This window comes from Nicotiana attenuata, chromosome 3 (genome assembly GCF_001879085.1).
Source record: "Nicotiana attenuata strain UT chromosome 3, NIATTr2, whole genome shotgun sequence".
NCBI lineage: Eukaryota > Viridiplantae > Streptophyta > Magnoliopsida > Solanales > Solanaceae > Nicotiana > Nicotiana attenuata.
In genome coordinates, this window is record NC_031991.1 from 41,375,688 (window position 1) to 41,387,843 (window position 12,156).

The following is a 12,156-nucleotide window of genomic DNA, read 5'->3' on the forward strand; positions in this document are numbered from 1 at the left end:
TAGGACGTTTGGTACTAAGGACGTATCTTAAAGGTAAGTACATTATGTGGTACGAACATAACTGATCCGACTAGGTTTGACCATGATGCATGCACAATTTTAAATAGAGTAAGGTTTCTATGGGGTTTTAAATTGGTACCCTTGAGCGGAAAACTCAAGGGGGAAGGCACGGACCTGTCGACTGCACTGCTGATCGACTAGTTTTACCGCAAATAAGCCGTTCCAAATTTAGGGGGTTAATGATATAGGAAGGGCGCAACCACTCATCAAGCGTTGCTACAGTATTTGTTTGGCACGAGTGGAGTATGATGTTGAGCATGATTATGCAATAATTAAAAGCATGTTGACATGTATTTTCACGTTAAGAAAGCGATAAATACAGCAGTTTTATAATTTGAAGAAGTTATAAAGGTAGGAAACAAGAAAGATATGTCAGTTTTGCTTTTGAAGAAGAAATTAAATGCTTAAAGAAATTAAACAAATAATTGCACATAGGGAGGGTACAAATTCACATAAATAGTTCGAAATGGTAAAAGCCTAAATATCCCCAGCAGAGTCGCCATGCTGTCGCGCCCCCTTTTTCCTTTCCTCGCGGAGGGAATCGGGTTTATGACATTTTGGTTGGGACAACTCTTTCCTTTTGGGAAAGGGGTTTGCATTTTTGAAGAGTCGTCACCTAATGATTTTAAGGTGCGTTAGGGCACCTATATAGTTTTCTAACTATGTTTGATAACCAGAGATAGGGTAAGGGCTTGAAATTATCCAAAGGGGAAGGTGTTAGGCACCCCTCAAATCCACTGGTGTGGTTCCCGGCCAGACAATTTTTTGTGGATTTTTACAATTAGCAAGTAAGCAAGTATGGCTCAAATAGTAGGGGATTTAAGTTTAAACACACAGATGTTTGAAAGACAACGAGATTTTGAAAAGGATTATAATCTAAGCATGTTCATGAATTTAAAGAGGGGTGTCCTAGGTTTGTTTGTAATATGGATCACATCAGTACAGTGCCCGGTAATCACTCCTTAGAAAAGGGGCTACGCGTGGCATTAGTGCACCGGTCATCATATCCATATCTACCCTTTCCCGCCCCGTGAAGGTAATTAAAGTGAAGGTTGGTCTCGACCTCTATCGCATGCTGTTACCCGTCCCTTCCTATCAGTCCCGGAGGAATTTAGGACTCCTATCCTATAAGAAGGAGATTATAGGCAGACCCTCAGGTTTAAAGGCAAAATACTAAGGCGACATACAATAACATGTAGGACTTCAATTAAGGGGAGCACGGAAGACAAACGCAAGGCTCAAATATACCTCCACAGGTAATACACATAGACAGCATGACTCATACACAATTAAAGTCTGAATTTAAATCCTATGCATGGTATCTAAGTGATAACAGCAGAACCAGATATATCACATGACTCAGAAAAGAAGTCTGAATCAGGCTTGCCTACTGTTTTAACAGTTGATAATTAGACACTAATCACAGAGATGATTCTGGTTTTATTTAAAGTTGATTACCTAAGGCTTGCCTAGGCGTAAGATAGTGTGCAGCAGTTATTCAGAATAATTAAAAGACAGTTTGGAAATTGTTTTACCCTAAGAGCATGTTATTCTAGTTGATACGAATGCAGAGATTATTACCGGTTGTTTTAAACAGGATAATCAAGTGTGAAGTTGTTTTTACCTCTTTTATAACAGGAGATATTACTTCTTGATCAATTAGATTTATCTCCTTCACGTGCATCTCACATGTATAGGTTGATCATGACTGTGCTTCACAAGATGGACCTGGTCTATGACTGAGTTCTTTTGTCAATCTTCAAAACTTCACCTGTTCTTGGGCCAACAAATTCCCCCTTTTTGATGATGACAAACTCTGTGCCTTTTACTTACTTGGATCCTGTGAGAACACTAACTAAAACTTGAAGATTCAATGATAAAACTATTGTAAAATTACTCAAAATGGTAAAAGGTCACTGTTCACGAGCGCAGCTTTGCCTAAAATTACAACTAATGACCTAAAAATGGGAAAAGAAACTATTTATACTAGGCTAAATTTTCTGGAAAAAAATACCCCTGCAGGGGTAGTGCGGACCGCACAAAATCGAGTGCGGCCGCACTGAGGCTCTTGGCTTAAAACTTCTGCTCTCTGAACTTGGCCACCGCGGGCCGCACAAAATGCACCGCGGCCGCGGTGGCTTCTGTTGCGGTCCGCACAAAATGGACCGCGGACCGCATTGGCAATGTTTCCCCAACTTGACAACTCTCTGAACTCCAGCTTTGCGGACCGTACAAAATCGAGTGCGGCCGCAATGAAGCCAATGCGGTCCGTATGAAATGCTTTGCGGCCGCATTGCTTGAATGCCTGAAATGAGCACCTCTCTGAACCTCCTCTTAGCGGACCGCACAGAATGGAGTGCGGCCGCATTGGTCCTATTACACTGTGCTTTGACTTGTTCTTGGTACTTGTGCATGTTTCACTCCTTCTTGAGTTGGTTTTGACGAATTGTCACCTTGTTGATCAAACCCTGCAATCAAGTACAACATGTATGCCTCTGGGACTATTTTGTACACATTTCTAATCAAAACTCAAGTAAGAAGGAGTGTAAAATGCATCATAATCCCTAGTTATCATCTTCCCCAAACTTAAGCTTTTGCTTGTCCTCAAGCAAACAAAATAAGACCCACCCCTTAAGAGTAAATCCAAGAAAATTCAGCTGACCTAAAGTGACCTCATCTAGCATCAATTGGGACTAACAATTGCCCTTAATTCAAATGAATCGCTAACAACATTCACTCATTTAAACACCATGGATTTAGTGCGACACAAGAGCATCAAGAGTTGACTCAACACATCAAAGAAACTCTGTCTATTACTTTGGTCATTGTGGAACCCAAACTCACACATCCTCAACTCTCCCTAAGCAAACCTTACCTTTAGGATTGTAGCACTCAGAACGAGGTTAATGGAAATACATTCATCTCTCCCAAAGAAAATTCACAAGTCCGGCTCTATGTACCATATGCTTGCCCCTTATATGAGTCACCACTAATGTAAGCTTCATTCAACTCAAGATCATATAGGGCTTTTGTGGAGACATAATGAAGGCTTTTGATTCAGGGTAGAAAATTTTTGGTCTAAGTAGGTTCCATCTTCCCTTTAGCACTTCTTTTTCTTCATTTTGGCACACATTCACTTGACTTTTTAAGATATCACTTCTTTCTAAGGGGTTAGAGAGACACACTGTCACTCTTTCTTGTTTATTTCAAATCTTTTTCTCTTTTACTCAACGTCCAACACCTTTCATCTCTTTACTTTTATTGAATCCCTTCATTATTTTATACATTGAACATTCTTTTTGTCTTTTTGATTTTCTTTCTTTTTCATTGCCTTTCCTTTTTCTTCATTTTTGGCACACATTTCACTTTGCCTAATAGTAAAAAGTTGATTCCTTAAGGATTTTGAAGTTATTAGAATTTGGCTTGGAGCGGGTTTTTGTGTTATCGAGGTCCGAATAGAGTTCCAAGACCGGAATAGTTCCGTATTGCCATTAAAGACTTGCACGCAAAATTTGGNGTTAGAGAGACACACTGTCACTCTTTCTTGTTTATTTCAAATCTTTTTCTCTTTTACTCAACGTCCAACACCTTTCATCTCTTTACTTTTATTGAATCCCTTCATTATTTTATACATTGAACATTCTTTTTGTCTTTTTGATTTTCTTTCTTTTTCATTGCCTTTCCTTTTCTTCATTTTGGCACACATTCACTTGACTTTTTAAGATATCACTTCTTTCTAAGGGGTTAGAGAGACACACTGTCACTCTTTCTTGTTTATTTCAAATCTTTTTCTCTTTTACTCAACGTTCCACACCTTTCATCTCTTTACTTTTATTGAATCCCTTCATTATTTTATACATTGAACATTCTTTTTGTCTTTTTGATTTTCTTTCTTTTTCATTGCCTTTCCTTTTCTTCATTTTGTACCTTTTACCACTTTGTTGCATTCCTCGTCTCTCCCCCCCAAACTTATGCATTTGCCTTGTGCTAAGGAAAGATCGGGTGCCAAGAGAGGGTATTTTAGAACGGGTAAAGGCTTGTATCATAGTTCTTGAAAGAAAAAGGTCTATGGCTCAATAGGGTTGACTAGGGATTTTATCATTGGTAGGCTATAGAAGTAATCAAGATACATTCGGATCAAGGAGAGCATATAATCACGTCTCAAGTCAAATTACAGTTAGGATTTCGCCTAGACAAACATTCAAGGCAAGTTCTAGACCAATGGCTCGGGACTTGGACTTGCAATTCAAATTCTCACCACACAAGCTATGGGATTGCTAAAGAAGCCTAGTCGGGGTCCCACAACAACCTTAGTTAAGATTTGAGCAACACAATGGTCCCGAAAAACCACTTGATGATTATCGACCAACACAAGAGTCTCAAGGTCACAACTTTCACAATCCTATACACAACGATTTGTTTTTGACCATAGGATCAAAGGCAAATGTGTTAGGCCCAAGTGATGCTTTGCTTGAGGCACCCTTACCAGCTAACTACTAAAAATCAAAAAGAAAAAAAACAGACTCAAACCCTTAAGAAGGTTGTCATGCCATCCATCATCGGGAAGAGCCACCCGGTTCACACAAATTCCACCTTTGGAAAGAACCGTGGCATTAAGAAAATCAAAGGCTTATTGCAAAAGTTCAAAACAAGATGCTACGACATAAAATAAGAAGCTAAGAAAGGAAAAATGCGGAAAGTAAAATGAATATGCACAAGAGGAGATTTAGACGAATATACAATAGGGAGAATGAATATATACATAAGAACGTAACTTTATATACAGACCCAAAGTAAAAAGTACGAAAAGTGCAATGAAATGATAAAATTATATACATACCAAAAATAAAAAAGAAAGAAAGCATAAAATACTTTCATATATACAATCATCCAATATCCAAATAGGCTACCCCCTCAAATGAAAGCTGGCATTGTCCTCAATACCAACTAACCAAAATAAGCACAAAATAAAGAGGAGAGGAAAAAGAAACTCACTATTGGCCCTCCGTCTGCATAGGATCCTATGTTTGGGTCCCTGGGTCCTCTGTCTGCTCGGGAACCTGTGACGGGCTCCCTATGATCTGTGGCTCCACTGGGACCTGGGCCTGGACCTAGACTGAATCCTGGGGCTGGTTGGAGGAACCTCCCTGCGGGTCCTCTAATTGTATGACTGCATCATCAGAACGGGGAATCACCCTCTTCCTCTTGGGAGGCCTCTCTGACTCCTGCTCTGGCTGGGGCTGGGCTGCTGGCACCGGTTCATGCAGCAATAGGTCCAGAGGCAAGTGATCCGCCTACAACCTATCTACCTCTACCCTTAGCTCCTTCACCGACTCCTTTGAAGCCCGAGTCTTTCTCATTTTCTTCGTCTCCCTAGCAAGCTCCTTTAGTGCCTTTCCATGTGAATCAACAGAGTCCATAATCAGTTTCTGGTTCTCTAGGAGCTTCTTCCGGTTGTCCAGAAGCTCCTTAAGAGTGTCCTCAATGGACTGTGGGACCTGTGGAGGAGGAGGTGATGACTGGGCTACCACCGTAGTAGATAGCACAGACAGCTTAGAAGTAGCTGTCTGCATCCAGTTGTTGATGTTGGCGAGGGCCTGGCTCAGGCGGTGGGCAGTCAAGGGGTATGTAGTGGATGAGGGAATCTCTGGAGCTGCAAAAGTAGACGGTCCCGGGGCCATGTCTACTGTGGTGGGAGGAGGCTGAGTAGGAGCCACTACTACTACTGGCTCTTCAGACTGGCCAGTTGAAGTAGTGGCTTACCCTTGTAGTGCTTGCCTTTAGGTTTGTCATCACCCTGCAGGCAGTACCAGGAGAACGGTGCCTTTGCTTTCACTTTGATATCAAATTTCCGCTTCTCCACATCTAAGTCCTCAAGGTACATGGTCAGGAAGTTGGGGAAGGGATAAGATCTGTCACCTTCGTTCACCACCCGTGACGTTAATCGGGTACCCTGCCATGATCGATGCCACCAATATAGCTCAGTGAATAGGGAGTGAGTTGTCCTGAGTGGTGGGGTCTAGACTGCTACACACAAATGTTTCCCACCCTTTAGCCTTAAAGTTTAATGTTCGCCTCAAAATCTTCACTCCCACGGTCAACCAATCTGGGGTGGTACCTGAGATTGCCAAGTACTCTGCCAACCAAGGACGAGCAGCCTCACCCGATGCCATCTTCTCTAAATACAATGACTCATCCTCCTCCGGGGAGCCCAGGTAATCATTTATTGTCTTGCCATCAAATTTCACCTTCAAGTTCCGCACTTTGGTCACTGTGGTGCCCTTTTTGATGTGGGCAACATTTGTGTAGAACTCCTTCACCAAGTGCTCATTGGCATCCTCTACGTGGCCTATGAAATACTCCCAAACAGCTCTCCCTCTGAACTGCCTCAGCACATTGGGGTTGTGAGGCTCGAGGTCATGTATAATGAACTCCCGCTCGGGTATCAACTTCCTCTCGGGACACCATTCTCTGAATTTGTGGTAGGCCACCTCACTGACAAATCTATCTTGCCATGCCTCCAGGTTCCTAGTTCTATCTACTCCTCCCACTTGGGGGGCGCACCCCCTTCTACTTTTTCCCCTTCTTCTGCTACGGGACCCTCTCCGGATAGTGAAGCTGTAGGAGAGGTGGAATATTCGTTGCCACTGCCTGCGGCTGACACGCACTGATGTTGGGCAGTGGGCCTTCTTCTGCTACGGGACCCTCTCCGGATAGTGAAGCTGTAGGAGAGGTGGAATATTCGTTGCCACTACCTGCGGCTGAGCCCTCAAACGACTCAGAAGATACATGCACTGATGCTTGGGCAGTGGGAGGGACTGGAGGTGTAGGGTCATTTGTCAGTCTAAACCTCTCCGGGAAGTCATCTATATACTCCGGGACGGAGTCAGAATTGGACGCCTCCCGGGAAGGCTCATACTCGCTTCCCGATGAAGGTGAAGCAGCTTTATCAGCAGCCCGGATTGCCTTTCTTGTTTCCTTTATTGCTTCCCGAACTTGGGGGATCAACCTTATCTTTCCACGTCCCCTCCCCCGGAAGGACTCTCCTCGTCCTGATTGTTTATCACCTTTGCTTTGTGATTTCACCATTGTCTGCAAGAAACATTCAATTGAGCCTTGTTAGTATTATTAGAATCAATTAAATTTAGAATAGCAGAAGACTGCGGACAGTCAAAAGTTGCAGAGTGCGGACCGCATAAAATGAGGTGCGGCCGCAAAGAGGTTACTGCGGACCGCATATAATCCATTACGGTCCGCACAGAGGTGGGGATCAGACTACCCACTCTCTGAATCTATGCACCCCCGGACCGCACAAAATGCATTGCGGTCCGCATTGAGGCACCGCGGAATGCACAAAATCCATTGCGGCCGCGGTCCTCAAATTTCAGCTTTCAGAACATAATCCACCGCGGTCCGCACAAAATAGTATTGCGGACCGCAAAGAGGCACCGCGGTCCGTGGTGAGTGCCCAGCAGCAACACCAACCTAGGGTTCAATTTTTTCCATTTTTAGTCCAAATTTTTTACCTAATAATGATTCCCTAGGTGTTGCCTCAGTGTTGTAACTAATTAGGCCTAATTAAAACAGGATTAACTAACCTATGCTACTAAATTAAAAGAAAAATAGGAAGAAAAGAATTAAGGTTACCAGAAATGAGATGCACTACTGATTAATCGAGACTAAGCAATTGAATTCGTGCAATTTAGAGAGTGAACAGTACTTTTAGGCCTCTGAGAGTAAAAAGATCGAAAAGTTCAAATGGAGGGCCTCGGGTCCTATTTATAGAAAAAGGTCCTGGGCCCCAGCTCACCTACCCACTGCGGACCGCACAAAATGGCACCGCGGTCCGCGGTACTCAGAAACAAGAAGCTTGAGAAGGCAACCACTGCGGACCGCATAAAATGCTCCGCGGCCGCAGTGGTCCACCGCGGACCGTACAAAATACAATGCGGCTGTGGTGGCAAACTTCAGAGAACCATTTTTTAACATCAACCGTCATTGCGGTCCGCACTGATTTTGTGCCCCCCCCCCCCCACTAAGGCCTTTGCGGCCGCACAAAATGCAGTGCAGCCGCAGCGCAAACTTCAAAGTGCTGCACATTTTCCCAACTTGATCCTGTACTGCATCAAAACAAGCCTACAACATCTCACAACCAGTTAGTCAAAAAAAACAAATCCTAGTCTAAAAAGAAAATCAAAGAAAAACAAAAGAAAGACACATGGGTTGCCTCCCAAGAAGCGCCTGATTTAGCGTCGCGGCACGATGCAGGTTACCATCAAATCACTTGAGATGGATCATTGCCACCACGTGGCTGTCATCAATCTTGCCAAGATAGTGCTTGACTCTGTGCCCATTAACGCTAAAGATCTCACCATTTTTGTTTTCCAAGTCAAGTGCACCAAACGGAGTCACAAATACCACTTCAAAAGGTCCACTCCATTTTGATTTAAGCTTTCCCGGAAACAGATATAGCCGAGAATTGAACAAGAGAACCATATCACCCACTTTAAACTCCTTGCTACGAGCATACTTGTCATGAAGGTACTTCATCTTGTCCTTGTACAAGGACGAACTGGAGTAGGCATGAAATCGGAATTCATCAAGTTCATTAAGCTGCTCCACATGAAGATTTGCTGCCACATCCCATTCAAGATTCAGTTTCCTCAAAGCCCACATGGCCTTGTGCTCTAACTCAACTGGTAGATGGCAAGCTTTCCCAAACACCAACCGGTGCGGAGACATACCAATCGGAGTCTTGTAAGCAGTCCTATAAGCCCATAGAGCATCATCCAACTTCTTTGACCAATCGGTCCTATTTGCATTGACTGTCTTTGACAATATACTCTTGATTTCCCTGTTTGAGACTTCAACTTGGCCACTCGCTTGAGAATGATAAGGAGTAGAAACTTTATGGTTGACACCATACTTTGCAAGCAAAGTGTCAAAAGCTCTATTAAAAAAATGAGACCCCCCATCACTTATGATTGCACGAGGAGTGCCAAGCCTTGTAAAAATGCTCTTCTTGAGAAACGCAACAACACTTCGGGCCTCGTTGTTGGGTAAAGCCACGGCTTCAACCCACTTTGAAACATAGTCAACCGCCACAAGAATGTATGTGTTCCCACACGAGCTAACAAACAGGCCCATAAAATCAATGCCACATACATCAAAGATATCAACTTCAAAAAAGGTATTGAGAGGCATCTCATCTTTCTTCGAAATTCCACCCGCTCTTTGACATTCGTCACACCTCTTCACAAGTTCACTTGCATCTTTGTACAAAGTTGGCCAATAAAACCCACAACTAAGAACTTTGGAAGCCGTCCTCGCCTCGCCATAATGGCCACCATAGGGAAAGGAATGACAAGCCTCCAAGATACTCAATTGATCCTCCTCCGGGACACACCTTCGGATCACACCATCCGTGCAAATCTTGAACAAGTACGGCTCATCCCAATAGAAATCCAAACTATCCCGTTTGAGCTTCTTCCTTTGGTTAGAAGAGAGCTCACATGGGATTATACCAGTCACAAGGAAATTAGCAATGTCTGCAAACCATGGCATACCATTCACCGAACCGAAAGGAGTTGTTCATCGGGAAATGAATCATTGATCTCTAGGCCATCACGAGGCCTCCTCTCCTCCTCCAAGCGGGACAAGTGGTCCGCCACTTGGTTTTCACTACCCTTCCGGTCCACAATCTCCAAATCAAACTCTTGAAGTAACAAGACCCATTGCATCAGTCTAGCTTTGGAATCCTTCTTTGTCATCAAGTACCAGAGTGCGTCATGATCGGTATGGACTATGACCTTGGCACACATGAGATACGGCCAAAATTTCTCCATCGCGAACACAATAGCCAAAAGCTCCTTCTCAGTCACCGTGTAATTCACTTGAGCATCATTCATTGTCTTGCTCGCATAGTACACCGGATGAAACATTTTGTTCACTCTTTAACCCAAAACTGCCCCAACTGTAACATCGCTCGCATCACACATGAGCTCAAAAGGCAAGCTCGAATTGGGTGCAGTTATAATAGGAGTGGTGGTCAACTTGTGCTTGAGAAATTCAAAGGCTTGCATACATCTCTCATCGAACACGAACTTGGCATCTTTTTCCAATAGCTTCCATAGGGGATTCACTACCTTTGAAAAGTCTTTGATAAATCGGCGGTAGAACCCCGCATGCCCAAGAAAACTTCTAACTCCCTTGACAGAGGTAGGGGGAGCCTTGAAATCACATCAATTTTTGCTTTGTCCAACTCTATACCATGTTTTGAAATTTTGTGCCCAAGAACTATGCCCTCTTCCACAATGAAGTGGCATTTCTCCAAATTAAGAACAAGATTGGTTTCTTCACAACGGGCCAACACTCTATCCAGATTTTTCAAACATTCATCAAATGAATCACCCACAACACTAATGTCGTCCATGAATACCTCCAAAATATCTTCCACCATATCGGTGAAAATGGCCATCATACACCGCTGAAGTGTAGCCGGTGCATTGCACAACCCTAAAGGCATCCTCGAAAAACCAAAGGTGCCATAAGGACAAGTGAATGTGGTCTTCTCCTGATCTTCCTGAGCAATCAAGATTTGGTTATTTCCAGAATACCCATCCAAGAAACAGTAGAAGGCACACCCAGCAAGTCGATATAACATCTGATCAAGAAAAGGCAATGGAAAGTGATCCTTGCGGGTCACTTTATTCAACTTGTAGTAGTCCATGCATACCCTCCAACCGGTGACGGTCCTGGTAGGAATCAACTCATTTTGCGAATTTGCAACCACGGTCATGCCACCCTTCTTCGGTACACATTGCACCGACGAAGTCCAAGAGCTATCAGAGATGGCGTACACAACCCCGGCATCCAACCACTTGATCACCTCCTTTTTCACAACTTCTTGCATTGCCTCGTTCAACCTCCTTTGATGTTCCAAGGAGGGCTTTGCATCATCTTCCAGAATAATCTTGTGCATACAAAATGCGGGGCTTATCCCCCGAATATCAGCTAAAGTCCATCCAATTTCCTTCTTCCGCTTTTGAAGCACAAACCTGCATGTTAGTAAGACAAGAGGAAAGAATAACTGGCAAAGTTGAACTAGGGCCTAAGAACTCATACCTGAGGTGTGGAGGCAACGACTTCAACTCCAACACCGGAGGTTCCTTGATTGAAGGCTTTGTTAGAGGAGTCTTTCTATTTTCAATATCCAAAGAGAGTTTCCTAGGCTCATAAGAATAAGAGCCCATTCCATGTAAAGCATTCACGCACTCCACTCGGCCCTCATCATCATTGACATCAAGATTCAACAATACGGCCTCTAGAGGGTCCTCCACATTGATCACTGCACTAGTATCATCAACTATCACTGCCGTGACAAGGTCCACAAAAGAGCACACCTCAGAACTGTTGGGCTGCTTCATTGATTTGCACACATGAAAGACCACTTTCTCATCACAAACCCGGAAGGTGAGTTCCCCTGCTTCCACATCAACTAAGGCCTTCCCCGTAGCAAGGAAAGGTCTCCCCAATATGATCGAAACTTCATAATCTACCTCATAATCCAAGACCACAAAATCAGCTGGCAAGATAAATTTGTCCACCCGGACAAGAACATCATCAATAATACCCAATGGTCTCTTCATAGTTCTATCCGCCATTTGCAATCTCATGGATGTCAGCCTCGGTTTTCCAATACCCAAAGTCTTGAAAACTGAGTAGGGCATCAAGCTGATACTTGCCCCTAAATCACATAGAGCCTTAGAAAAGTCCGCACTCCCAATGGTGCAAGGAATGGTGAAAGCACTGAGATCTTCTATCTTCGGGGCCATTGAGCGCACAATTGCACTAACTTGGTGGGTCATCTTGATAGTTTCGCAATCCATGGATATTTTCTTTGTTACCAAGTCCTTCATGAATTTAACATAGCCCAGCATTTGTTATAGAGCCTCCACCAAAGGCACATTAATGGATAAGCTCTTCATCATGTCAATAAACTTTTTAAACTGATTCTCAATTTTCTGCTTCGCGAGTCTTTAAGGATAAGGTGGAGGTGGCCTTGGCAAAGGAGTCTTGGATTTAGGAACAACCGGC